Source organism: Erythrolamprus reginae, chromosome 2 (assembly GCF_031021105.1).
Source record: "Erythrolamprus reginae isolate rEryReg1 chromosome 2, rEryReg1.hap1, whole genome shotgun sequence".
NCBI classification, from domain to species: Eukaryota; Metazoa; Chordata; class Lepidosauria; order Squamata; family Dipsadidae; genus Erythrolamprus; species Erythrolamprus reginae.
The window spans coordinates 204,473,155-204,475,415 of NC_091951.1; positions in this window are offsets into that span (position 1 = coordinate 204,473,155).

Sequence of the window (2,261 nt, forward strand, 5' to 3'; positions counted from 1 at the left end):
TTAAAGCCCTATTTTTGAAGCCAAGTTACCTGCAGAGCCTCCTTCACTCTATTGCATTGGCCCATCTCAACTGGTCAGGCAAGATGTGGACCTCATCAATCAAACAATTTCAGCAGGCAGAGTCCAGGAAGACTGATTAACCCTTTGTGATCTCTCTCTCTTTACTGTAGGATATGCTTTTTTCTTGAGGGGAGGCCGTCTGTCAAGCTGCTGCAGAAGTTGGTGATAAATTAATGGCTTGCCACACTATCTACAGAAGGCCTGATGTTTATGGGAACTTGGGCGGGTGATTTTCATGAGGGAACAGATGCAGCCACAACGCATTCTTTTGAGTGGTTCAAGGACATCCTATGCCCACCCACCTGGGCGGAAGTGGAAGGAGGACTGGCCACAATCTGAGTGGGCAACATGACAAGTTTGTGGGTGAGAGATAAGGGAAACTCAGATTCAGGTTTCCCAGTGTTGGTGCCAGGATAGCTCCAGCAATAAATTGGAACTTTGAGGATTACTTTGACTTGGACTCTGATTTAGCCTGGATGCTACCCAGAGCCTTGACATCTTCTCTGTCATTGCCCCTATCATTTGAAAACATTCTCCCCCCAGGGGAGAAGCAGGCCCGTTGCAACCCTCCTGGCCTTTCAGAAAAGACTCCGTTTATCAACTCCCTGAGCTTTTAATTCTTAATTTTAAATATTTCATTTGTATTTTGATCTGTGTTTGTATTCAGAGTCACTTTGTGTAGGAGATGGGCAGTTTCTAAATGCGAGAAAGAGAGATGCAACTTTCTTCATTTAGAAGACAGCATTTAGCTCTTTCTCCCATTCTTTCTGTATAACCAGACATTTGTAAAATACAAAAAAGGTTTCATTTTCTCTGGGTAGTTTCAAATTTTAATCTTGGAACTGGAAGGCTTAAATAGTTACACTACATTCTGATGCTAAAGTATATTAGATAATTTCACCTGGCAATTTGGTTGAATTGACATATTTAGCAAAGGGTTAATTTGGCACATTAAGGCTTCTATGCTGCAAATGGAGGCTTCTAGTATTGACAACCATTGGAAGACATAGAAATACAGTGGTACCTCTACTTAAGAACACCTCTATGTATTTTTCTAGATAAGTACTGGGTATTCAAGATTTGTTTGCCTCTTCTCAAGAACCATTTTCCACTTACAAACCTGAGCGTCTGAAACTGTAACCGGAAAAGGCAGGGAGAAGCCTCCGTGGGGCCTCTCTAGGAATCTCCTGGGAGGAAACAGGGCTGGAAAAGGCGGGGAGAAGCCTTCCTGGGGCCTCTCTGGGAATCTCCTGGGAGGAAACAAGGCCTCTCCTCTTCCTGTGGTTTCCCCAATCGCACGCATTATTTGCTTTTACATTGCTTCCTATGGGAAAAATTGCTTCTTACAAACTTTTCTACTTAAGAACCTGGTCACGGAACAAATTAAATTCGTAAGTAGGGATACCACTGTATATTGTTAACCAATTTTTGTGGCACAGATTTAAAAATGCCCTTGGGAGACCGTGGGATCTTTGGAATTATAATTTTAAAAGTTAATGTGAAAACACCAGGAGTTACAAGGACAGGAAGTTGTTTGTTTCCAAATCAGGATTACTATATAATAGAAGCTTCATCTGGAAGCTTTGCTGCTATCAAACAGCTGTTTTCGTTAGGTTTGAAAGGAACAATTTCTTCAAAAAATGCATAATGTTCCTAGAGAGTTAGTACGGTACAGATTTTATATGCTTGTTTAGGAAACACTTGTTGAATAAATGTAAATTTGATCAATAGCAATTGTTCCTTCCAATTCCAGAAGATGGCAATCATGTGGAGCCTGTTCTACTATAGTGAATAGCGGCTATTCTACCACAACACCACAATGCATTGGAGTTATATTAGTTGCCAAGTTCTGAACTTTGGGAGAGTATGGTAGAGATTATAAATGAACCTTGTTTGATGGCGTGACATCTGAATGACCCTTTATATGCCAGGTTGCAATTCATAGTTTAACCAAATCATATTTGTGTGCACTGAAAAAAACTGCAAAAGTCAGTCATCCAAATCCAAATAGAAGCAGAGTGGATGCCCCTTGTATATATCATGATGCATGTAGACAAATTTCTTACAAACAACTGGCTTAATTTGTATGCTCCCCTCCCTGGTTTCCAAGAAGGAAGACTCCTTGAATGTTTAAAATTCATTTCATATGCAGTTCCTTTATTTTGGGAAGCAGGAGGTAATAGAGCTACTATCACACCTTG